The sequence below is a fragment of the Melitaea cinxia genome, chromosome 6 (assembly GCF_905220565.1).
Source record: "Melitaea cinxia chromosome 6, ilMelCinx1.1, whole genome shotgun sequence".
Classification (NCBI taxonomy): Eukaryota; Metazoa; Arthropoda; class Insecta; order Lepidoptera; family Nymphalidae; genus Melitaea; species Melitaea cinxia.
Window position 1 is genome coordinate 18,606,842 of NC_059399.1, and position 27,119 is coordinate 18,633,960.

The following is a 27,119-nucleotide window of genomic DNA, read 5'->3' on the forward strand; positions in this document are numbered from 1 at the left end:
GACACGAGATGACAGATTTATCATCAGTTCCTCAATGAATATCGCAGACTCAGACACCTCTCGACAATTATCCGCCTGTCACCGCAGTATATGGAGTTAATTGACTGTATATAATTGAATTGAAAAATTTAAATATTAATGGAATAATTAATAATAAATAACTGCACTCAAATATTCGCAAAGTTGGGTTCTAATAATAATTATTAATTTATAAACGAATCTTATTCATAAACTTTAATAATATAATAAAATGTTTCTATACATTGTGTTAAAGCGATTTTAATACTGAAACAATAGCTTAGTTCAACCATACGAAATAGTTAACTTACGTTTATGGGATATGAAGTCCTTTCTCATTTCAAAGCTTCTGTTTATTTGCTCATATGTTTTTGTTGTTAAAATAAGTGATTGGGGGGCTCTGACAGTGCTAGTGAGACTAACGCTAGGATAGTTGAAGAAGCCTTCGCCTAGCAGTGGGAAATATGCTAAGCTACGGTATCCTTTAGTGATGATGACGTGACCATTTTTTATACGACTAGGTCGGCAAACAAGCGCACTGCTTACGTGATGGTCAGCGATTATCGTAGCTCATAAGACGCCTGCAACATCAGAAGCATTGCAAGCGTGTAGCCAACTCTACCCCCAATCCCCACAGGAGCTTCGGTCACCTTACTACAGGAACACAACACTGCTTGAAAGTAGTATTGTTTAGCTGTGATATTTTATGAGGTCCAGGTACCCCAGTCGGGCTGCTCCAAATTTTGAGCGAGATATTGCCTGCCGTGCCCCACTTCAGTTCAACCATTTGTGAAAATGTACGTTATGGCGCGGACCACCAACTGTTTTTGGGGTAAAATCTTGAATACTTAGTTATAGCTTAGTGAGGCACTCTACTCTTCGCTTTCGCCGACCACTTCGGACGCTTCCACGGTTCACCAGTGGACTGAGATATTGTATGTAATACAGCTGTACTAGCCTGCAAACTTCTAGTAAAGTATGTTTTCTATATCATAACGGTATTGAAATACTCATACGTCACATAAAAATTAATTTACTGTATGGCAATAAGAATAAATAATTAACGATATAAATTTATATGACTTATTAAATTATAAGTATATTTATTCAAGTGAATCACGATAGTTCAATAAAAAAAATTATATTTATTACATCCTTTATTTAAATTATCAATAATAAAAATTAATGTTAACGTTCGTCCCGAGCTGTCAAGACCCAAGAGTTTTGGGTCGAATTAAGTCAATTGTGCGCAGATTATATCTATCTGCAGTTTATTTCAACGTAAAGGTCAATACAATAACAACGGTTCTGCTATGAGCCAATAACATATACACACATGTGTTAAAATTATACTCGTATTTATTTCTGTAAATAATTTTATTGATTTGAATAATAAACTGTTTTAGTTGGTCTTAGTTAAGTTTCTTGAACCGTTTATAATCGCTAAACGTCATGGTACATATATATATATTACTTTTTATTTTTTTATATTAATACTCTTTTTAACGAAACAAACACGAATAAATATATCGACATTATTGAGTAAATATTTACGGAGTGAATGAAACAACGTTGTGTGTACTAACCGGCGCCAGTGGCTCTCAACGAATCTAAGAATTGCAAAGAATTTTTGAGTTTTTTTAAAGATATTACGATGTACGTACAAGGAAACTGCTTGAGTCATTACCAAAAATGCTCATACAACTTTTTATTCACGTTAAAATTTCATACTTGTCAGGTGACATTTTAGTTTATTGCTCTGCTAAGTTTATAGAAATAAAAAAAATAAAAAACAAATCACCGATTTATTACGTAAACTGGATCCTACTGCGCCGCTGCTACTCGTCATAGAATAATATTTGTCAGCTTAAATCTTGATTTAATAGATTTCAGACTATATACTTTTTTATAGGTTACACATAATTCCAAGATAACTATGAGTTTATGTTTAACTTGTAAAACTTATTATTAAATGTGCAGCTGCAAAGATTCCTTCAAATAATTTATTGAGTCCCCGGTTGCCACGCGTGACGGGTTGAGAGCCGCTGGCTCGGCGAGTCGGTGCACTAATCATCACAGCGCAAGGAAAGGCGCGCCTCAGCCGTCTGGCAGCCGCTTTTACTTTCGCGGAGAAAGTGAGGCCAGGTTAAAAGGTGCTCTTTTGTTCGTTCACCGAGTCCTTATAAGGTACATTCCTGTCTATATTACGTAATTATCGTTTTAGTTCAGTTCACACATACGGCAGAATAACTAAAAGATATGTTGAAAACGTTATAAATATGTGTTTAAAAATGTTTTAGTAATTCAATATCGAATATTTACTTATTTAGCTTTATTGCACACAAAAAAGAAGATACATTTTAGAACAATTTGATACAAAAACAAATAATGTATGCAAAGGCGGCCTTATCGCTTATAGCGATCTCTTCCCGGCAATCTTTTGTTCTCATAAATAATTAACAGCTAGAGATTAGTGTTAGCATTATTATAAAATAATGTATTCTAAATTATTGTTTGTTGCTTCATATAGAGCTGATACAGTTTTAAAGTTACTGTTACAAGTGTTTCAAATAACTAATTGTTGTAAATAATGTAGGTATACTATTTTATATACTGATTTTATTTTCATATTGTGAAAAAAAAAGTAGGCCGTTTTATTTCAATTCGTTTTGTTTATTTTAACCGACTTCCAAAAAGGAGGAGTCAGGAGGTTCTCAATTTAAGTAAGACCTGACAAGTACTTTACAAGTTATATTTAATCATACGTATTTACTATTTTTTCGTCGACCTACGTCGTGTTACTTTACCGTATAACTTTTTACGGGGTGTACCGATTTTGATGATTTTTATTTAAATCGAAAGTCGATGCTTCTCTTGTAATCCCATTTAAATTTGATCGATATCTGATGACCACTTTTTGAGTAGTCTTGTGGCTACGGCACGGAAAAAAAAAGAATATAGCCACCCCCTTTCTTCCCGTGGGTGTCGTAAGTGGCGACTAAGGGATAACAAAGTTCCACTACCACCTTGGAACTTAAGAAGCCGACCGATGGCGGGATAACCATCTAACCGCTGGCTTTGAAACAACAGGCCGAAGACGGGCAGCAGCGTCTTAGGTGCGAAAAAGCCAGCCCTGCGGTCACCAACCCGCCTGCCCAGCGTGGTGACTATGGGCAACACACATGAGTTCACGTTATTTTTGGCGCGAACTTGTGGAGGCCTATGTCCAGCAGTGGACTGCAATAGGCTGGAATGATGATGATGATGATGAGTAGTCTTTGGTATCGCGTATTTGTATCACTTGTCGATATAATTGAAGTCGGTTTTTAATTTATAATTGTGTCTTTAATTGACTAACAATAGGTATAACAAATAATTAGGATGTCTTTGTCACCTTTGCACGAAACCGTAAAAACATAGAGAATCCGTATAAATTTGTTTCAAAAATAGGAGACCAAACCATACTTGATCATAGACATTACCAATAGATCTTTTATTCATGGAAAATGAAAACAAGCTATCAATAAATGATTACATATAATACTAAATAAACATCAGTTTATTATTAAGTCGGTGGTATTTGTGTAGACTTGAACATATTCATATTTAATAAGCAAACACGAGTCAATAACAGTTTAATTATGTATTCATATTTATATTTTAATATAAAAACACTTGCAATCCGCAGAAGGAACGCGAGATGACTTGCAATGATAATGATGCTAATGTAATTGTGATCTTCGTCAGGTGTTAAGTGTTCTCTTAAAAGGTAGTCGCTATAAGGAAGCTCGTCACAGTGGCGGTGTCATCTTCGACATTAAATGTACATGCCTCTGTGTAAATAAAATTATAGAGATCTGTACTTGTCCGCGCCTCAAGGTCAATAGACTACTGGATAGACTTAGACGTTTGACTTTTAACAGATTTTTCTTAATATATTTTCGTTTAATGCGAAGTTATTAAAGTTAGTGTAGTCGTAAACAGCGATTTTTATTACACAACACATCTTATGTATTTTGAATTTATAACAATTAGATTTTGTGACCAAAGTGCATGTTTTGTTCCCAAAATGTTTTTCCTATAAAAACATAATAATCAATGCAGCCGGTGTCGCGGATTTAAGTCAATATATGTATATAGTTGTTAAAGTAACGTTGACACAAGATTTGTCCTCCATCGAACAAATATACCACAGTACACGCCTCTTCGGAGTATTCGCGCACTGACCATGTTTGTTTGTTCGTTCTCCTCGGAAAACTTGTGAAATATTTGTACGAACGACTTCAAAGGACATAACGACAAGGCTTAAAAACAATACTTTGTCGTTTCAAAAATATTAAAATAAGTGAAAACAAAATTAAATGTCCGTGAAACTGTGACGAGTTCGTGGTCTGGAGTCCTGCTTTTAGTGGATATTTATATTTATGCACATTATTTACATTTAGTTCTGTCTTCGAGTCTTCACCTTGTACGTCCCTCGTCGCCCTTAGAAGGCACGTGAGCTCACACGTACACAGGTACGCTAAGTTTCGGTTACTGTTATAATCATAAAAAAACTTTATATTTAGTAGTTATTCTTAGTACTTCTTAAAAGCTATCTTTTAAATTGCAGTAGAGCAAGACGGGTTAAGCCAGGGCATGCTAAACAAGTCTTTATTTATTATACTTATTAAGCTTATAAGGCCTTATTTTTCCCTGCAGTGAGACGCTTACAAGCTGTCTAAATTGAGTTCGTATCTGTTTTAGTTACCTCCTCAAATAGGTGGACTATAGTACCTAAAACGCTCTTCAACAACGATAACAGCTTCGTCTAGCGCGTTGTTACACAAAAAAAAAATCAATTGTTTTAACATTCTTGCAGAAAAAATCAAATTAAAATGATATTCAATGACCTCAGTTAGATTTAATTATCAGTCATTTCGCATTGTATTCAAATATTTATCAACTTTTATTACTCCGACATCAAATAAAAATTAAAATCGTGTTCAATCGTCGGCAATTTGTGTAAAACGCTTCAAATCGTTAAAAAAACATGTGAAGAGATCTGTAATTACTTGATGGTAAGCGATGAGTACAATTAACGAACCAGGAAGACGTGCGCTAGTAAATATTGTTAAATTGCGTTAACTTAAATATTGTTTCTGCGGTGTAATCGCGTGCGCGGTAATCGAACCTTGGACCGCTCATCGCTCGGAGGTCTGTCACGAGTATCGCTGTGATTAACTAAAGGTTTAATTAATTAATTGATATCGTAATTGATGTAACAATTGTTCGGATCGTCTCACGCTCGGTCGGTAATCAGTGATGCCTTCCTCGTGAGGTCGCTCTGATGGTTTTGATGTGATTTAAACGTGAGTTCATAAAAATTACAATTAATTATTGATTCAATAAATTAAATTATGTTCTTTCATTATTAGAATAAAATAAACACGCACGTGCACAATCACGCAGAGCGTTTGCGTAACCTTTTGTTAATTTTATTTCGAAAATTATAGAAATGAATCCGTACCATCTCAAAAATGTCAAAGGTCAATCATTTTGTATAACATAAATCCATTGTTAGACATTCAAATTAAGTAATGGTTTGGTTTTCTTTGTTTTGTTGTTGTATAGATTGATTGATATTGTACAACTTTCTTCAATATTTGTACGTATTTTAGATGCCTGATGATGATCCAATAAATAATCGAAACGTCGCATGAATTTGCAATTAGTGGTTTGATTGGCACCTTATGTCCACTTTCCTGCGAACCGTCAAAGAATATTCAAATTAAAATTTAGTTATATGCTTATGCATATATCGTCTTGTTTTTAAGTAGCGGTCGTCATTTTAAAATATTATTGTATATTATTATATACATGAGAAATACTCCGTAGAACACGTCCAAATATTTCGCTGTTACCGTTACTCAAATTAGAATAAACATTCGAACGAACAGGTTTACAAAAGTATGCAATTTATAGTTTATATTTTTAGTTTTGCGCTAAACTTAAAAAAGGAACAAGTCTTTATCAGCGACACAGCCTGTTGACGACAGATTGTGGTCAAATCTATTGACCGTTACGCTATTAGTCGTGGTTTCGATCGCCGTTCATTAAAAGATCATTTTATAAGCTGTATTTGTCGTGGTCTATGCTATTTAAATCCTTTTATTTACGCTTCAGTAGTAGTTCTGTAATATCCCACTACTGGGCATAGGCCTCTTTCCCCATGTAGGAGAAGGATTAGAGCTTAATCCACCACGCTGCTCCAATGCGGGTTGGCGGATATATTCCCTACTATGAGTAACGATCGCTATCAGGTGTACATGATAACAACCGGGACCGGCTTAACGTGCTCTCCGAGGCACGGTGGGGAGACCCACAAGGACTGCACAAACACCCAGACCACGGCAAACACCTGTATGGCCAATATAAATGTTTGTCATGTGCGGAGATCGAACCCGCAACCGCCAGCGCAACAGGTACAATCCATGGCTGTAACCGTTGCGCCAACTCGGTGTCGAATCCTTTTTTTTTTAAGGATAAAAATCCTTTTATTGGAACATTTATTTTGTAAAATGACGATTAGACGATAACGTAAGTGTCGGACTAGGTCCTAGCGATTCTAGGCAGTTCAGAAATAATATAATAACTAGCAGATAAGAAACAAATATTGTATGTAGTACAAAAGACACGGGACGCCTGTTTGAATAATGATATTTTTGATCTCTTAAGGATGCTTCGTTAACCACCCTATTATAATTGTTAGTATATAATAAAAGAAATGTGTAATTCTCGAAATGAAAACAACTGTCGTGTCAAGTGAGACACAGCTCGTCCTCTGATAACGTAAACTTTACACACATTCGCTTGAGCACGAGTGGGTCGTGGTACAAGTTACAACAAGCGCCTTTTACGCTTATGTCATCTATACACTCGTTTATGGTTTTTGCATGTCGTGAGTAGATATTACGCCATGTATGATTATAACAATAGGTCATAATCGAACGGTTTTAAACGATTTATTTTAAATTATGATAATATTTATGATCCAATGCATCATCTTCTTCAAACCTAGTCCAGCGTTGTCTCTGAAAGCCGTGTCATTTAGTCATCAAGCATGTAAGCTTTAATTCAAGTGAATGAATAAAGACATATAAACATATCTTTACTAAGTTATCTATAACTATCCCATTAATATATTTGCCACATTAGAAATTTAAATATCCAAATATTAAAACTTATTAAGGTAGCAGCATAATGTTCTGTTTAAGATTAGGTATAATAAATCTATATAAATAAAAATGAATGTTGCTAAGCGCATCTCTCGAGAATGGCTCAACCAATCCGGCTAATTTATTTTTTTGTATGTTCCTTATGGCCCACGGAATGTTTTAATACTGAAAAAAATTGAAAAAAATAATTACTATCAACTTTTGACAGAACGAAGTTTGTCCGGGCAGCTAGTATGTTAAATATATAATAAATATTCATCATCATCGTTTCAGCCTATCGCAGTACACTGCTGGACTTAGGCCTCCACAAGTTCGCGCCAAAAATGGCGTGAATTCATGCGTGTTGTCCATAGTCACCACGCTGGGCAGGCGGGTTGGTGACCGCAGGGCTGGCTTTGTCGCACCGAAGACGCTTCTTCGGCCTGTGTATTTCAAAGCCAGCAAGTTGGATGGTTATCCCGCGATCGGTCTGCTTTTTAAGTTCCAAGGTGGTAATGGAACTGTGTTATCCCTTGGTCCCTCTTACGACACCCACTCGTACTTACCGTAGTCACATAGCGATGAATACAGCGACAGCGACTATAATAAATATTACAATATTTGTATTCAACTGCATCATAATATTATTCTTTAACACAAACAGTAACTACAGTTTCTTGCCAAGTCGGTAGAATCTGCATTCTGAGCCGGCGCCCGCTTCCTATATTTTATTTTATTTTATGTGATAGCTGCACCTATTGACATGATAGATTCATAAAGCCACAATTTACAAGTGATTTAAACATATTACCTGCATAAATATTGCAGTTGTGTTTGAACGTTTATTCAAATCCTCGTGACTACTAGACATCATGATTGGGTGTATTCGTATCACACCCAATGCAATTACATTGTAATCTAAATTACTGTAATATGTACAATCGCCTGTTCCTCCTAAATTGGTCCACATCGGGTCAAAGTTCAGACGGAGTGAGGCCGCCCTGTGCGTCGTGAGTGTGACGCCACGAACCGACCCGCACGAGCTCGCTGAAGGTTTGCGAACATGCTCCACTGAGCACTTCTGCGTTTACAAAATTATTACGTAATAATCTATATATTAGCTACGAAATATAAAAAAAGAATTTCTTTCGTTAATCGTTCCCTTTTTTTATACATCTAGGTCGGCAAACAAGCGTACGGCTCACCTAATGGCAAGCGACTACAGTAGCTTATAGACGTCTGCAACACCAGAACTATCGCAAGCGCGTTGCCGACTCTATCCCCAATTCAGAAGCGCTGGCCACCTTACTCACCCTTACTCATCAACAGGAACACAACACTGCTTGAAAATGGTATTATTTTTAGCTGTGATCTTCTGTACCGTCAAGGTACTACCCCAGTTCGGGCTGCTCCATATTTTGAGCAGGAAATTTCCTGCTGTGCCCTACGTCAGTTAAGCTAAACTATTACTATTATCAAAGGAAACTGAAGAAAGTGTTTAAAAAGAAAGAAAAAAGCTTTAAGATATGTAGACAGACTGTCGCGTAGTCGTGAGGCCACGTATATGCAATCATTCACATTACATTTGAATTAAGAAAATATTTGGGTGCGAAATGTAGCAACCGTCTGAATTCTGATGAACAGCCTGATTGGAGTCCTACGAGGTCGCGACAACTGGAACTATTAAAAGAAATTAGAAAGTCGTATGTGCGGCGTGTGTAAAGTTATCTGGTTACATTCTGTTAGGTAAGTAGGTACTTCACGCCTAACGTTCGATCCGCTTCAGTGCCCAAGTGAAAATATATCACTGAATCAACTATTTACTTAGCATTATTTAACAGAGGTTGCACAATGGGGATAGAACTCCGCGGCACGCGTAACAGCGGCGCGTGTTGTCGAGAGCGGGTCGGCGACTCGCATCGCGTGCTTTACTATTTGTGTTTTGGTTCGGAGATTATAACGCTGTTAATTAATTGTGAAATCGCAGCGACGCCAATGTTGCGATATCGACGAACATTATGGGCGCCTCGAAAACACGCCGGCACGAATAAATTTAAATGAAAATAATTGTTGTTATTATCGTAAACGGCGTACCGCGTCCGAACTTCACCAAACAACGCTACTGCTCCAACAACGTTGTACTTAAGTTCCTTATTTATAATTTGATCAAAGCAAACTTCTTGTCGAAGATCCTCGAGCGTGGAATGGATAAAACGTAGTCATCGCTTTCCACGGCCAGTTCGGTAGGAAGAGGAAAGAGCTATTCGATGCTTCGCGCCTTGAATATGATCCTCCTGCTCATGGGAAATTCTATCTTGTTACACTGCGGTTACTTGAAGAAAATTATGCATTTACTTCAGGTATTTTCAGAACAATTGAAAGACAGTTTCATAATTTGTCTGAAGCCAAAGAAACAAATAATTTAGAGAGGATCATAAGTACATACCGTGGCCAAATCTTTAGAATTATCTGATAAAATACATGCGTCGAATTAAGGCTATCCCTATCCAACAGCGATGTGCCGTCGTGTGAAATCGAGATAATAAGAGTAATCGCTCAATGGAGGACCAATAAAAACATAATTGTCCAACCACCGTCAATATATCATCTCCTTTGCCCTAAGGTTGCCTGGAAGAGATTGCTCTTAAGCAATAAGGCCGCCTTTTGTACATTTTTTTTTCTACAAATTATTGCTAATGTTGCTTGCTTATTTTATTTGTTTGGTGTACAATAAAATGTTAATTAAATAAATAATTGATCGCTAAAATGAATCGGTTCTACAAAAAATATCATTGCCCCACAGATATTTCGTAGTCCATGGAGCGACCTATAAAGCGTCTGCTCTGTCCGTGGCAAATTTAATGAGATTTCTAAATCTGACTGTAATTACTTTTCGATTTAACGCTCTACCCGTCGGTCGGCGTTAAATTATTACGCAATGAAAAATCTCAGCGCTATAGAATAACCCATACTTCTATAGCATTCAACTATCAGACGTCTTAAAATTATTTTCAAAAGATTGATGCAAACAAAAACTGACGTCCCGAATATTTGTGGGAGGCTTTTTAAGAGATTTGGCGTAGAGTTAGTTGTCAAACGTAAACTGGTTGTTGCGGTTGTTGTTAGTCACAATATCGATCCCCGTTCACGACAAATGCTTGTATACTTGTAGATGTTGGGCATGGTGTGGGCCTTTGTGTTTGTGTGTCGTATGTTTCCGGATCCTCGACACTGGGTTCTCATCCTACTGGGGGAGGTTGAGTGTAAGGTGTTTATTATTGAAGATATGTCATGCTATTTCATTGTGTGGGCAATGCTACGGTGATTTAATTACTGTTTAATAGAATTTTCAAATTACACAAACATTGACTGTATTGAAAATCATCAAATGCCGGTGAAACACTCATACGGCAAGGCTAAAAAGGATATAAATTATCCGCGAGAACCAGCTGCTTGACATAATTGAAAAAAACTATTCATCAAAAATATACGTCCAGATGTTTCGATATAATTTGAATCTGTATCACAGTTCGCGTTTCCAAAGTTTAAATAGATTTGCCATTTCAAAGAAATAAAAGAAAAACTATACAATAAGTATTTGAAAAGCATTGTATTAAAATTGCTTTAGCGTTGATTAGTAGGCGTGTATCCAACGGGCACTATGTAGTCGACGAGAAACTTTTTCTTGGCTTTCATTGCTTTTACACTTCATCCTTCGCAGTCCACTGCTGGACATAGGCCTCCACAAGTTCGCGCCAAAAATGGCGTGAATTAATGTGTGTTGCCCATAGTCACCATGCTGGCCAGGCGGGTAACTGACCGCAGGGCTTTGTCGCACCGAAGACGCTGCTGCCCGTCTTCGACCTGTGTATTTCAAAGCCAGCAGTTCGTAGCAGTGGTAATGGAACTGTATTATCCCATAGTCGCCTCTTACGACAGCCCCGAGAAGAGAGGGGGCGGCTATATTCTTCACTGCCGTAACCACACAGCTTCATTGCTATTTAGTTACACATAATTTTGTAACATGTAATTTTGCAATAGTTTGGTGATTTTTGTAAATAATGTCAATCGCGAAGAATAGTTTATTAAACCTTTTTTCAGTGGTAGCTTGCGGTCAATTTACTAACTTAGTTTGTCAACTGCAGGCCGCAGTCGTGTGCTCGTTGTTGTTCCGGGCCGCGAGTGTTTGTCTGTGAATGTGCTATTTCCCGCTCGACATATCCATTGTTTCATAACAATCACCATTTGACAGATGGCAGGAAACGTATTGTTTTGAAATGCCGAGTTCCGTACAACAACGATGGTCGATCTTTTTGTCGGTTCGTCACAGGTTTGCAAACATCCGCCATATACGTTGGTGTGCTCTCGCAATCTTTCTTCTGCTCCTCTAATGGTTGTTTTCCTACGTTATCATAAGTAAACACAGTGTATTCTTTATCAAGGACACAAGAAATTATTTAATAAAACGGTGCGTAACCAGTAATTCGTAATTACGGATTCCTCTGCCCTTGGCCCGCGCATGTTTTTGCCTCAATTTTATCTAAAATCAGTTTTTAACGTCTCTAATTACGAGCGGCGTGATGCTGTCATTATTCCGTAACGCGAGACGGTGTCTTCGTGAGTCGTTTCTGTTAATCGTAGTTTGGCAACACGCAAGCGACCGCCGGCGCGGAGCTCGCTGTCTGAAGGTGATGTTTGACTGCTCCAGCGAGAGTTACGATCTGTCGGTTTTATTGATTATAATAGTTAATTACATGTAAAGTTTCATATTTGTTTCATTCAATTAAAAAAAAAATGTGTTGGAAGCTAATCAACGCAAGGTTACGAGTAAAATAATAAAGAATTCAAAAGCTGTAGTTAACAAGAAATACATAATGTTTAGTTTTGTTAGGGAGCAAGCCGGACATTGTTCCGTTTTCATGCCCTTTAGTCAACTACGTTCACGCGTTCTAGTGGAGATCAAAATACACGTATAATATAGTAGAAAATAAAATAAAAATACTAGTCAGGGCATTATTTGAAAGTTTTTGACCCCGTTCGGTATAACTTCAGGTCTGGAGCTGCCTATTAGTTACTCCCTTATAGTGGCCCTGCGGACCTTTACAAGCTGTGATCAGTCAAAACCTGAAATAAATGTCCACTTAAATAGTATTTATTTTATGTATTTAAACATGTCTCCTGTTCTCCGCAACAATAGGCATTATGTGCGCGACCTCCACAACCCGCGCGCAGATAACCGCTCGTATCGTGTCGTTTTCTCACAATTTTTTCCGAGTCCCATTGTCTCGCGACCTCAGCGGCATTAGTAGTTCTGAAGCGAAGTTATTTGTTTTAGAGGTAAGCGACTAGACGCTTAACCCCGTCAGTGATGCTTGCTTTAACTTGTCTTTATTAAAAATATGAAGGATAAAGGTTTTAACGTAAATCCGTACGTCCTGCAATATATTGTAAATAAAACAAAATCATTTATTTGTGTTTTTTTTTAAATACTTATTTATGAAGTTAATCATTATGATCAATATGATGATAATTCACGAACTATTAATTTATAAAAATTTACGTGATATACAAAGATCTTCCTCTTCAATTCTTGCTTCAGAAAACCTATTTTGGGAATCGCAAAAAAGGTTTTATAAAAACTTCAGTCCTATTAGCTAGTTAATATGAAAGTATAAATTTGCAGCAGAGTAATATAATTATTAAATATGTGACTCAAATTATAATTTTTTTATAATATAAAGTAACAAAATACAATACCAATAATCGTTAAATGTAAAAATTATATGAATTTTCTCAATGTGTTCTTTAAAACCTGTGGTTCTCAAATGACCGCATGACACGTGATAACTAATGATTGTTGACGTGTGTGTGTCTGTGTGAGACATGCGGCGGATTTTTGTTTAATTTTGTAGTTTTTAATCAAAGTCACGTCACGAATTATTAAAATATACACATAAACGAATTAAAAGATTAATTACACATGACTGAGTGTAACGCTAGGGGTTGTGTGAAATTTTACTCGTGTGTCATATCGACGTTTATCATAGCGGTCAATATTTATTTATGGTAACTATTTCTCTGCCATTATTCATCCTGAGCCATCTTACAGCCTTTGTTGCTAAACAGCCTATCTATACTAATATTATAAAGCTGAAAAGATTCTTTGTTTGTATGTTTTTTGTTTTAAACGCGCTAATCTCGCGTCCTACTGGTTCGAATTAAAAAAAATTGTATTATATAGCCCATTTACCATGGAGGGCTAGTGGCTGATTTTTTTTCTCAAATTAACGTGTTGAAAACGCAGAATACAGATAGTATTAATAAAAGCTAAATAATTTTAAATCAGATTGTTAAGTTCTTAGCACGATCAAACAAAGTTTACGGTTATGTTTAATGTATTAAATTACTGATTCGTTTAGACGAATGCGTCGAACCGTTCTGATTAATTATATTATTTGTATGAACTGTCACAACATATACGTATAGTTTGTCTATAAAATAGGAAATAATTAGAATACGTATAATAATAATTATTGTAGCAGCTTAGCGTACAATACGCGATTATTATAATCATAACTAATTGCTATATGTTGCGTTGAGGGTATTGTGTGCGATTCGTTCTCATATTTACAACAATTATTGTAATTACAATACACTCTTGTTGAATCAAACGTGCCAGTTATTGTACCGGCGTACAATGAGCCTGGTTGTCTGCAAACAATGGTCTGCTTTCGACGTTTCTGTTGTTCTGAGCTGTCATTAGCGTCACTACGAGTAGATCGCTGTTCAAGATACGTGCTCGGAAGTTAAAGGTTGCATTTCATTAACAGATGAACGAGTAAATGTAGCATCTACAATTTTATTACATCTACACAATTTTATATATTTGTATTAAGTTTAATAGTAATTTACATAAATTATTTTTTTTGGAACGAAGTTCGGTCATCGCTCGGTACACGCAATGAACAGGATGGGAGCGACTTCGAAAAAAAGTGTAATAAGATTTTTTCCCGACACTTCTAGCTATAGATATTTTTTTTTTACTTTATTTAATTATTCCATGTACAACTTTATGCTTTTTACATATACCATTTACTCTTTACATTTAATCACTACATAGAAATAAATATATTTTATTAGAAATTATTCAATTTAACTCTATTAACTTGATATTTTACAATATACATTATGACTGTACAGCAGTCAGCAAGGTCTACCAAAAAGCGAAAGGAACCTCATTCCGACCGGGGATTCATAGACCCACGGTGTTTTCATCTTTTATTTGTTGTTTTTAGACTTTTGTTTTTCTAGAAATCTGAATGTAAAATTGAAAATAATTAGTTAATTGAAATATAGAAAAAAAATTATATAATATTTTAAGCACTGTGTGTGGCTACGGCACTAAAGAATTTAGCCACCCCCTCTCTTCCCGTGGGTGTCGTAAGAGGCGACTAAGGGATAACAAGGTTCCACAACCACCTTGGAACTTAAGAAGCCGATCGATGGCGGGATAACCATCCAACTGCTGGCTTTGAAATACACAGGCCGAAGACGGGCAGCAGCGTCTTTGGTGCGACAAAGCCAGTACTGCGGTCACCAACCCGCCTGCCCAGCGTGGTGACTATGGGCAAAACACATGAGTTCACGTTATTTTTGTCGTAAACTTGTGGAGGCCTATGTCCAGCAGTGGACTGTATAGGCTGTAATGATGATTTTAAGCACTGCCAAAAAACTGGTAAAAACTACCTCATACCCACTACCTTAAACTTTCAACTATTTTGTATAGTCCATGTATGGAGTTGTCGAATATTACGGATATCTGACACGAGCTGCCCTCCGGCGTTACGTGACTGACGCTGATATTAGTATGGTAAGCCATTGTGTTTGTACATTACACCAGTAAGTGCTTAGGACGTATCGACGTAGCCGCCGGCTTCCGTCTGTGACCTCTCAAGATGTTTCTTTTAATACTCGACTAATACGATCGGGAAATTTTATCTCAATGCTGCAAAAACGTAAGTTTTTGTGAATAGCATATTTTAAGTAATTCGAAGAACCAATTACACACTATCGTGTTGAAAACTCGGCGAGTCATTTAATTAATCTCTATTAAGCACTCGATTATATCGCCGCTTTTTTACTTTGATACGTCTTTTGTAAAAGCGAGTATTCGAAGATCTTTTGATATCTAAAATATATTTAAATTAAGGAATCGTATAAAAACAACTTCACATTAATATTTGATCATCGTATCCGTGAGGTTCATGCCGAGGTATGATTTTATAATGACGTTTGAGATACTTTTAAAGGATTTTTTAAAATATACCTACATGTATACTTCTTCAATCAGCAGGACGTGTTACCTGATACACAGTGTGTATCGCAGCTCATACGAATTCATATTTAATGAGAGCCACAAAAGCATTACTGATTAATACTTAAGATTAGGCATAGAAAGGTAAGAGGGGTTCTCTGCGTTTGTAGCCACTTTACACGTTTTTTTTTGAGAGCATTTTTCCAGTAAAGTCAGTCGTAATTTTAAAAGCCACAGTCAACCACAGGCTGCAGCGAAGCTCTTACACAATGTGATTATTAAAAGATAGATAACATCATATGATTATTTAATACACGTAATAATAAAAAATATTATAAAAACGAATACATTGGCATGAAGTAATAATCTCAAAAAAATATTGGTCACGACGTTGGTTTTACAAACATGTGTAACACACATATGTAATGTCGGCAAGTGTTAAATAAAGGTTTTTTCTTAGTAATATTACAAATATGAATAGTTTTTTTTTTTGTTTAAACACGCTAATCTTAGGAACTACATATTCGAATTGATTAATTATTTTTGTGTTGGATAGCACATTTACCGATGAAGGCTATTTTTCCTCAAATTAACGCGTGCGAAGCCGGGTTGCTCAGCTAGTGTAGTAATATGTCAGCTCAACTCCACGCGGATGCGAAACATTTCATACCTTTTTTGTTTTCGATGTTGCGACGCTAATCATTCCGAGCATCTTAAATAGCTCAACTAAGAAGTAGGAATGTTTAGTGTGTCATCTTCCTTTAAGCTTTATTGGTATAATTACATTTGTTATATGTGCAAGTATATGTACGCTTACGATGATGTCTGATTCATTATTTTCTCATTATTCAAACATAGTTTCATTGAAAACTTAAAAATAATGCTCTAAAATCCAAATTATAGAGGTAATATGAATTTAAATCCATATTTCTTTTATTATAATCGTAAAGGTCCGATAAGTCTATTAACTTTGTAAATTAAAGATAAATAATTAAAAAAGTAAAAGCAGGAGAAAACTTACACGTTAAAAAATAGTAGGTTACAGAATTTCGTAACGATTTATCTTGTTTCGTTAGGCGTCGAAACACTTCGGTAAATGTTTGACTTCAAACAGCAATACGTAAACCGATGCGATTGTAAAAACACGGAATTATCATCTTCGAATTAACGTCATATTTTTAAAAATAACGCTCGCAGTAACATCACGATTCCCGGTATGAAGCGTCATGACGGACAGCGGCGATGATGTCTTAATTGTTTGTGATAAAAACTCGCGTTAATGGACGGTGTAATAAATTGCTTATCGAATTAATCTTATTATTGTGAATCAGACAGATATATTAGGTATGTTTTGGTATGTTTTGGTAATGTTCCGCGTAGGTCTTCGGCCGCGCGACCGTTCGACCCGCGCGCCGTACGGTGACCATGACGCGCGCTTTTACTTCATTATAAAGGCAAAGTTCTAAAACACCAAAGTTTGTACAAGTACTTGTTTCTGGTTCGGATTGTATGTCGTCGTAGTTCTCCCCAGCGTGCTTCGGAGAACACATAACTGTCAGTCCCGGTTGTTATAATGGATAGCTAATAGCAATCGTTGTACTCGTAAGTTGTCGGGAAATTCTGCCAACCGGCAATGGAACCCTTCACCTATGTGAAGACAGAAGCCACTTACCAGCAGAGGAACGTTACAGGCTGAATATGTCCTATTGATCGTTGGAGTTGGTCGCAAATGGTTTTTGAGAAAAAACAGATTTGCTTTTATAAACAAAACGAACAGCGTCAAATGATTCGAAACGGTAATTTTATTTTACTAATGAATATAGGTACTTAATTGTCGTTGTATTTTATTATTTTACTGGCAAATTATATATAAGACTTGTTCTTTATGTAATATAGTTCTTATATTTTATAAGAACGTTAATAGTATCTACATTATGTAGGTATGTTATAAAGTAGGTACAATAATCAAGTTACATAACCAGGCCGTTTCATAAATACGCACAACTGCACCTTATGAATGATTTCCAAATAAATGTTTATCTTTCTTCTAATAGTATATTTTTATGAGGTATTGTACTAATGTACTGGATGTATTTAAAGTCACTCTAGTTCTGTTAACTTATTAAATATTCAAAGGCTAAACGTGTTTTTATACTTTCGCTTTCCGACGTCATCGTAAACATACACTTTATGACTTGAGAATTTAGTTTTGTACAATTTCCAACTTGTTTTGGTTCCGAGCGACTCGCTCACTGAGTACACTTGAGGTAGGGAATTTTTCTTCTTTATTTTGTAAGGTCTTTTACTCTGAAATGTTTAAAAAGCGGTTAATTGTGTGAGCGTAGTAACTTGTAATAGATTTAGTTTGTTTCGATATTCATTTTATAATAAATATTTCTTAAATATATATATTTGCTTACAAATTGCGTTTGAAATAAGCAATACAGGCTAATAATAATTAAATATTTGTTTAATAACTATAAAAGAAAGTAAAAAAAGTGTAATGAAGGCTAAATAAAAATAAATTAAATTCTACAGTTTCAATTTCACAATTTATAATACGCTACACATTTTACCTTCTTATCGCAGTTTGTTGTTGTCCTATACATTCGCTATACCTTGTCATAGCATTTTTATATCATGTATAACTGTTCCCAGGTATAGGAATATTTTTCGAACTAATCCGAACAGGAAAACCTCTCTTAAAACCTATTTACAGGTGTCATAATCAATATCGCATACATCATGTTCTTCGAAGAATCGCTAAGATTTATTGTAGTTGGTACAAACATATTTCCTTTATTTTTTGTTTCTGTGTTCAGTGGTACGAATAAATATTTATTTCAAGATTTGGCGTCCGTCCGTCTTCTTCTTTAACTGTTTTGTTGCGTTTGGAATCGACGCAGGTATTCGTGTATGTACTTGACACAAAGTTTTAATTCAATAGTCATTATAGTGGTTTGATAATCTTAATGCAAAAACATCTGCGAAACAATCATCATCAGCGTGGGGTTAGGTGTACTTTGCCGTCGAAATGAATAGCGTCTGTCATAGCGTCTACCGCAATATTTTATTTTGTGATTAATTGTTAATTAATAAATATCTACAAGATACACACACGGTCGTATGTTCCTTTGGTAAAAAACTTAATGCTTGTGTTATAGTAACAGCCAATTGTCATAGCTAAATATTTTTTTAACAAATACACATAGAAAAAATATATCTATAAATACAAATGTTATACCCAAACTCAGGCGGGAATCGAACCCACAACCCGCATAGCAGAAAGCAGGGCCACTACAAACTGCGACAACAGGCTAGTCATCGCGTACATAGACATAAGATATTGTATTAAAAATATTACTGTGCCAGCATAGCCCTATATGTTGATTGGCCATCACACCACCTGACCTTCACAGTTCATTGCAGACACAGACCTCTCCAAGTTCGCGTCAAACATCCCGGTTGTGCGCAATCGTCATCCAGTCTCCGCCGGCGATCTTGCGCAGAACGTCGGCCTAACTAATGAGACCTACATTAGCTGTATGTTGTCGCCTTTAAATGGTTGCCAAATACGATCTCTAAATTAGTAAAATGTCACATATCTGTGGCGACATCTATCGCGCGAAATACGAACGACTACAAACTACGTAATTAGAGAAAATGATGTATGCTACATCGCGCTATCAGAGTGTTCAAAGTATATACAAGAACCCGACAACAACCGTCGGGTCGGTAGTCCACCAGACAACAACCGTCTGGTCGGAAGATCCTCCCTTAGCGATGGCGGACGAAGAACATCACAACCTATACCGTCGCACCCCCAAACTGGTGACCCCGACGTGATTTAATAGATTAGTGCATATCTCCGCGGGCTCGCCGCGACGTCACAAATGATTCTCTTTTGCGTCAACGTCGAGGACATGTCGCAACATTGTCGTGTTTTGAATAATCAAAACGCAATCACAATTTTATTAATAGCTTACAATAATGGCCGATGTTTTCGTATGCGACCAACCTTTGCGAAGCGACATTTGAAAGGTGGTTTATAAATCCGTAAAATGTTGGTAATTTTGTTTGTCGTTCGTTATGATTTTATATTTATCTTAATATTTTTATACAACTTTAAAAGGAGGAGGTTCTAAATTCAAATGTCTTATTTTTTATATGTATGTTATACCTCATAACTTATTACTGGGTGTATTATTTGTTTATGTAAATTATAGTCGATTCTTTTTCGTTTGCGAGAAAACAAACTATCATTTTTATTTTTATTTTATGGTAATTAAAGTTTTAAAGGTAGAGTTAATGTTAGCTTTATATCAAAATTCAAACAATGAAGTGTTAGAGAGATATAAGATTTTAAATTAACATGGTTATTTTCATTACTAAAATTTTTATTTAAAATGGGATATTTACCATGTTAGCGTTGGCGCAACGGTCACAGCGTTGGTTTGTGGCTGTTGTACTGGCGGTTGCGGGTTCGATCCCCGCACATGACAAACATTTGTATTGGCCGTACAGGTGTTTGCCGTGCTCTGGGTGTTTGTGCAGTCCTTGTGGGTCTCTCCACCGTGCCTCGGAGAGCACGTTAAGCCGTCGGTCCCGTTTGTTATCATGTACACCTGAGTCACCTGATAGTGATCGTTACACATAGAAGGGAATATATCCGCCAACCCGCATTGGGGCAGCGTGGTGGATTAAGCTTAGATCCTTCACCTACATGGGGAATGAGGCCTATGCCCAGCAGTGGGATTTACAGGCTGAAGCGAAGCGTATTTACCATGTTTTTTATTTTTATTTTACGTAGCTCGATATTTCGACATTATCTCCGAATGTCTTGTTAATGAGATGTTTGAAATATTAACTATCGGATGTGCATTGTGTCAGACAAAAGCTAACTACAATCAATGCTCGATTTAATTTATTAAGGAAGCAAGATAACCTGTACCCTTTGACAAGTGGCATAAACGCTAAAGAAATAGAATAGAATTCTCATTGTACTTGTACGGGAGCTTTCGGCATGTGATTTTTCATATGCCAAAAGCTAGTACACATTACTGTTAAAACAAACAAACAAACAAACACACCCACATTCACACTTATAATATTATAGGGGATATTTTTGCACATCGTGTCCGTCGATGTACCCTTTATCGATTTCAAATCTAGTTTAATAATCATTAAAAAAGAAAAAACGAAACACTTGAATGCTACAAATTTATGTAAATAAAAAAAAATGTAATAAAAAAAATATGTAATAAAAAAAAAAGATGTTTAGTTACAAGTGAATCACATCGATATTTCTTAGAACTATAGCCGTTTTACCGACATATAGCCAGTAGCTGAATCAGCTGTAATGACTGCTAATCGTATCACAGAGATAACGCGCGGCGGTCGACGGAGATGTGATTGAGACTGGTCGGTCACGAATACGAGTCACGTTTCTTCCGCATTCGTATTAGCGCTCGCATCCGGCCTTGTGTGATATACAAACCGCATTGGAAGACTTCTTTATTGATGAGTTGTAGTGTTTTCATTAGATGAACTTTCTCCTATTTCTGTCCCTGAGTTTCTTATATTATTTATTTATTGATATCATGGTTGCTTAAAGAACTGCTCACTTTGAAATACACAGGCCGAAGAGCCAGCCCTGCGGTCACCAACCCGCCTGCCCAGCGTGGTGACTATGGGCAAAACACATGAGTTCATGCCATTTCTGGCGCGACCTTGTGAAGGCGTATGTCCAGCAGTGGACGGTGATAGGCTGAAATAATGATGATGATGCTTACAGAGTATATAATCAATATAAACATTAATACGTAGATTTGTGTCACGAGCAATTGCCGTTCTAATTACAAGCAACACTGCAAACATACGGTAACTACGTGCCAATTGTCATATCTACTTCTGAATTTAAATAAAGAGTCCTGTAAATCTTCTTTTTGTTACACGCGGAAATCATAACAGGCGCCCACTTCCAAAAAGAAACTAAATAAGCCTGTTGATATCCGTTTGACCTCTTCTTCGTATGAGGGGCTGTAGTTAAATCTGCAACGTTGTACCGCTGTGTATTGGCGGATTGATGTGTTTTGATATTTACATTGTTTTTATTTATGTATATATTCTGAGGTTCCTATTGCAGCAAAATTTGCCTCAATTTAAAAAAGAAGGAGTCATTTGTGAAGCTATATTTTAAAATTCAGTTTTTCTATAATAACCTTATATGGCAACTGATATATATCTGCATTGAAGGTGGCCATCGAACGACTGCGTGACAAATCTTTTATTATTTTTATGCCATTTTAGGTAATATGTATAATGTATATAAGAGGTATTGTAATATTTATGTGTTCGCGTAAATTATACGTCGGGAAAATTTAATGAAATAAACTGGTTTAAGTGTGGTTAATGTGCGAAAATTAGCATAAATACTGAGTAAATATTAGTATCGTTAGAATGTGTCTCAAACAATTGACGGATAATGTCAAGGCGGCGCGCGGCGCGTCGCTAAATGTGGACCGCTCTGTCTGGTACTAGTTCTGATATAATTGGCGACCAAATTATGCATATGGGGTATACTTAATGATGACAATAACAGATTTATTTTGCATTCACTTCCTCATTATTAAAACTAACTCATAAACCTTTGAAATATAAATTAAGATAAATTATGCGTTAAAGAAACTAATAAATGCGTGTCTTGAATTTATGACACTTAATTCAATTTAATTATTATCTATACTAACAGCCGTATTAATAAATTTTCTGAAAAAATTTCTATTATTAGAAATTAAAACATACAATTCTGTATTAGATATGCAATCCAAACTGAGGTAAGGCACGGCAGGACGTGTCCTATTCAAAATCTGGAGCAGCCCGACTGGGGAGTTACCTCGATCTTACAGAAGATCACAATTAAAAAATACTGTTTTCTAGCAGTATTGTGTTCCTGTGGTGAGTAAGGTGACCAGAGCTCCTGGGAGGGATTGGGGTAGGGTCGGCAAAGCTTTTGCGATGCTTCTGGTGTCGCAGGCGTCTAATATAGGTTACGGTAATCGCTTGTCATCAGGTGAGCCGTATGCTTGTTTGCCGACCTAGTTGTATAAAAATAATCCATATATCTCCGTATAATCCATATAATCCGTTTTCTCTTTTTTGACTTACATATGCAAATGTATTTTACTTGTTACTAATTTTTAATCTGCATTATTTTTTTTCATGTCCTTAAAACAACAAAAGCGGTTTTTATTTGACATTAAAAAATCGTTTAATGAACAATTTTTCTTGTTTTACAAATTGTAATTGAGTGCTTAACCGTCGATAAAATTGTTAAAAAAAACGAGAAAAAAACCTTTGTATAAACAGGGACCTTGTTAAAAAAACTAAATTTATTCATAACAATTTGTTTCCTTAGTTCTGTATCTCATTAAAAAGTAATACATATGTATGTATGTCTAGTACCTTGTTTGAAATTCCTATTTAATGAGTATATTTTCAACTTTATTTTTCCAAAGAATGTTTAGTTAAAATTTGACATAATTTAGCAGCGATATTGGTGATGCTATTTCCTCTTAACAACTTTCGAATACTATCGCACAATCCTAATATTGGGTTCCAAGGATTAAGAAAAAACATGAGAGAGTTTTGTCTGCATTTAACAAAATTTGAAAATTTCGCCAAACACATATTATTATTTATAATGTTTTTGATGGTTTAAAGGTTGTGCTTATATACATATATGTTATGTGTAATGATTAACTTGTACTAAATCGTAGCGCTGAGAACACATGTATGTGGAATGTTATTTGCGGTAAACATGTAACATTGTTACAAAAATACGACGCGCTGGCGCAACGGTTATAGCCATGGATTGTACCTGTTGCGCTGGCGGTTGCGGGTTCGACGCCCGCACATGACAAACATTTGTATTGGCCATACAGGTGTTTGCCGTGGTCTGGGTGTTTGTGCAGTTCTTGTGCGTCTCCCCACCGTGCCTCGGAGAGCACGTTAAGCCCTCGGTCCCGGTTGTTATCATGTACACCTGATAGCGATTGTTACTCATAGTAGGGAATATATTCGCCAACCCGCATTGGAGAAACGTGGTGGATTAAGCTCTGATCCTTCTCCTACTTGGGGAAAGAGGCCTATGGGGCCCAGTAGTGGGATATTACAGGCTAAAGCGTTACAAAAATGATCTTACTTTAAACTATATTCGTATATATATTACATTTGATCAAGAAGGTCGGAGTTTCTTGTCGACGTCTCGAGCGGCTGAAGAGTATGATATGCTGGTAACATCTATACTAATATTATGGTAGAGTAAATATACTGTGTAATAGTGTGCTGTGTGGCTACAGCACTAAAGAATATAGCCACCCCCTCTCTTCCCGTGGGTGTCGTAAGAGGCGACTAAGGGATAACAAGGTTCCAAAACCACCTTGGAACTCAAGAAGCCAACCGATGGCGGGATAACCATCCAACTGCTGGCTTTGAAATACACAGGCCGAAGACGGGCAGCAGCGTCTTCGGTGCGACAAAGCCAGTACTGCGGTCACCAACCCGCCTGCCCAGCGTGGTGACTATGGGCAAAACACATGAGTTCACGTTATTTTTGGCGTAAACTTACTAGGCCTATGTCCAGCAGTGGACTGTATAGGCTGTAATGATGAGAGTAAATATACGGACTAGACCTAGACGTCCTAAGCACGTCCTGACAGATCCCGACGATAAGATAACCTTAGACAACGCCCCTTTCACAGGGAATACACACACGACACACACTCACCGCCTTTGCCGGCGAAGACGACGACCCGCGTTAGCACGTTTCGGATACGCTTAGGCGCATCGACCATCGAGAACTCGTCACATCGCTCCGCATAGCGCCTTCTCCATTACGACGACGTTCTAAGCCGAGGTGCGATCTCGCTAGGACCTTTAGGACGAACGTCCCCCCGAGCTCTCTAAAAGGGCTCACATCTTCCTTCGCGGCCTGCGTCTATAGTACCCGGCCCCTCGCACCGGTGACGCTGTAAGGGCCAGTAGGACCAAGAATAACAGCATTTTGAAAAAAAATTACCAATAAAGCTAAAAAGTTTGTTTGTTTGTTTAATCGCGCTAATTTAAGGAACTACCGGTTCGAATTGAATTTTTCTTCGTGTTGGGTCGCACATTTACCAAAAAAGGCTACAGGTTATGTTTTCCGCTTTAGTTAATATTAATAAGTATAAGTTAACGCGGGTGAAACCGCGGGCACATCTAGTTATAGGAATATAATGGGACAAAAAGACTCAGTAAAGGGAAAAACCAGTGTGCTTTAGACCACACGATTGAAGTAAAACTGTATGTTAGATATACGAAACATACAATGAAACTTGCTAAGAGAGAAAGAGTGAAAGAAAATGTGTGCTCGCACCTCTCTCTCTCTTGCTCCGACCGCCTCGCCCGATCACACTTTTCATAACGCTCTCGTCACGCATTCACCAGCTTACTCTCCAATTCAAGCGTGCATCAAGAAGTTTTACTTCAAACAAGGCTGAGGATGCTTACGTTCCCGCTCTCTCACTGACCTTGCACAACATGTACAATACCTAGTAATCGTTTCTTCTCGGCGATTTTCCGACCTTTCGTAGTTCCGCTCTATTTAATCTGAACTCTTCGTTAAAAACAAAAGCCAAGCGTTATCATTTTGACCTGAATTGTAGTCTAGTAGAAATGCGTTGGTATATTGTTATATCATAAGACTTAAAATAATTGTGTAAAATTATATAAAAGTATTGCTAAAATTGGTAAGTTGATGACACATGTGATTTCGTAGTGACGTATAAGGCACATCGACGTAATTCATTTTAAAATATAATTCATAAACACACATAAATTAGTAAAATAATTATGATATGTTTATGTGTAACATAAAGAAACTGATTACTTGTATAGCGTTAAGACAAACAAATTATTGTTGAGTAACCTCTACGATATTTGTAGCGTAACTGTAACAAATGACGGTGCGTTTTTGTTTTAATTAACAAAAAATAATAGCCGTGAAAAGTGTTCGCATCGAGTGTTGTTCGTTACACTATTTAATGTAACAATTCCTTGTGTGTGTGTGTAATCACTTTACTACGCCATAATTATTATATCATTACAATTACCAACTTAATTCGTTAAATGACTCATTATAGTAAGCTATTTGTATCAATGGTACGATTGTAGAGCGTTAACAAAAAAATATTTAAACTTACATTCCCTAACCTACTAAATATAAAAAAACCTTAATATTTTTTATTACTGATACAAAATTTACAAGTGACAGCGTGACCCTTTAAACCTGCTCACTATGCAATCATTCAGAACGTGCTAATCATCAGACTGTAACAGTTGGCAGAACATTTCTGAGTGCTATAAAAACGTTTTTGCTAAACTGCGACGATTGTTTAGTGAGTATTGATACCCGTCAATACGAACGTTGTTTTGACATATATATTATTAACCCCCTTAATCCCCCCTCCTTGTAACTTGTGGTATGAAAAATAGATGTTGGCCGATTCTCAGACCTACCCGATATGCACACAAAATTTATGACACGAGAATTTTATATATAGTAAATATAGGCACATATATAATAGTAGATTAATAACAGGTACAGCGCTGCGTTTGCTGACCTTCGAACGGTATATAAATTCTAGTCAAGAAATCTCTTTTAAAATGTATGGCGTGTCAAATAAAAATAATTGGTTTTTAGAGATAATTGTAGTTAAAAATAAGATTTGCCGTAGAATCTGAAAATATTCTCAGAGTTAGCAAATTTAATATAAATTAGAAAGTGTGAATAAAGACAATTAATTTTTTAACACAATTGCTTCTCATCGTACAATTTTTTTGCGTCGTCCTAGAACTCCGATTTTGAATTTTATATTTTTCGTGTATTTCGTAAGCTCGACTTTTGTTAGTGAAAAAGTTATTTATTAACATCGACTCTGTGAACGGTATTTAATTATTATTTTTTATCTTTACAGGTAATTGAGTTTCATCAACGCCATCTGCAATCGCGTTGCGACACGCCGGCAACCGGCGAGCGACTGGCCGTCACCGTGTTTGCTTCTCGCGAATCGACAGTTGCACCAAATACTGACCCGTGTTCTAATCGATCGATGCTAATTCGTCTTGCGGTTTTTTTAACAACTTGTAGATGGATATTAGTCGTAATAAAGTTTGGCAACGCTATTCAAATCAATGAACATTCGTCAATCAATCTTTAACAATAAGTAATAACAATCGATTTTGATCTTTTTTAGTTTTGCAAAAGAAGTTTTGCAAGGATTTTGTTTTTGTTATTGTATTTCCGTTCTGTTTAGGTTTTTGTTGTTTTTTCATGTATTTTATATTTAAATGTTGCACATAACCAAATTAAATATTAGTAGTAGTAGTAGTATAGTTAGTTATTGAAAGTTTTTTTTTTGTAAAACTTTCGTGCTGCATATAAAAAATTCTAAACCTCAGAATATACTGCCTTAGGTTGCTACATATCTGACGCACATTAATTAGAAGTAACTTGCAATAGTTGTAGAGATGACACGATACAGCCAACATTT

The 27,119-nt window shown here is 36.4% G+C and overlaps 1 protein-coding gene and 1 long non-coding RNA gene across 2 annotated transcripts in view; both read left to right on the plus strand.

Annotated features, from left to right (window-relative positions):
• The window catches only part of LOC123654448 (mucin-22-like), a 125,120-nt gene that overhangs the window by 21,968 nt on the left and 76,033 nt on the right, over window positions 1–27,119 (plus strand). The gene's annotated exons all lie outside the window — the stretch shown is intronic.
• Window positions 11,092–26,765, plus strand: LOC123654450. The gene is made up of 3 exons (XR_006743250.1): window positions 11,092–11,103; window positions 16,564–16,566; window positions 26,544–26,765. It is a non-coding gene; the product is annotated as an uncharacterized LOC123654450 (long non-coding RNA).